The sequence below is a fragment of the Palaemon carinicauda genome, chromosome 1 (assembly GCF_036898095.1).
Source record: "Palaemon carinicauda isolate YSFRI2023 chromosome 1, ASM3689809v2, whole genome shotgun sequence".
Taxonomy (NCBI): domain Eukaryota; kingdom Metazoa; phylum Arthropoda; class Malacostraca; order Decapoda; family Palaemonidae; genus Palaemon; species Palaemon carinicauda.
Genome location: NC_090725.1, coordinates 65,179,498 through 65,180,621, shown reverse-complemented (window position 1 = coordinate 65,180,621; position 1,124 = coordinate 65,179,498).

The window sequence follows — 1,124 nt, the reverse complement described above, 5'->3', positions numbered from 1 at the left end:
GATTATATGCATATATATACATAGATATATCTATCTATATATATATATATATATGTGTGTGTATATATATATATATATGTATATGTATATATATCATGTAAAGCAAAAAAATTCACACTGAACAAGTTAATATATGTTTGTAATTAGCTTTTTTATAAGTTTTGTTAGTTAAACGAGAGAGAGAGAGAGAGAGAGAGAGAGAGAGAGAGAGAGAGAGAGAGAGAGAGAGAGAGAGAGAGATATGAGAAAAAAAAAAGAAATTGGAGTTAAATGGTACTCGAAAACCCATGTTTGTGAAGAGTGCTTATGTTGCGTTTTAGTTAGACTAAACAGGGCCTAAACGGTGGAAACATATCGTGTGACTCACTGAACAGAAATGAGCACATGATTTGCCAGCCTGCAAGAAGCAGGTAAAGACACCAAGCAATGTATGATGTCAGCATTATGTCAAAAGAGGGGACCAATAAAGCACAAGAAATCACATGACGTGACGTAATTACAATGCCCTTGTTCTGGTCTACCGATGGTGTGATTTGAGATGCGGTTCTTTCCTAAAGTAAACCACGATAGTCGATTGTCCCTTCTCCCCCATCCGGGGGCGAGGCCCCACACCAGGTGCCGAGAAGGCAGGCACTTATTTAACGTCAAATTAACCACAAGAAATTTTCTAGAGTCCAAAGGAGGATGACAATGGGACCAAGTTCCCTTTCTGCCAACAATTTGCCTTTAAACCGTGAGGTGACCAATTATCTACAATGTAGGAGAAATTACCCAGACGAATGTCGATGAGTGGACACATGTTGAAGAAACGGTCCCCTATTTGCCCACATCAGGGGACTCATGTATTTTGCATCCTGAACGCTGAAGTGTGTAGCAGAAGTCTACGGTTGCAGCCTCCGATATTCAAGAGTTTATGTGTTCCAGTTGGAGGTTTTTATTGATTTAAATATGTAGAAGATTACAGTAGAATCATTGTTCACTAAGTTCACCAGTAAAGTTAAGGAACTAAACGGCATTTTACCTGCACCCACTCTCTTGAAGGTCTAAATATAGATAATTATTTGCACTGAAATAAATGACTGATCAACTTATATTAATTAGAAATAATATTGAAGTGATGCTTA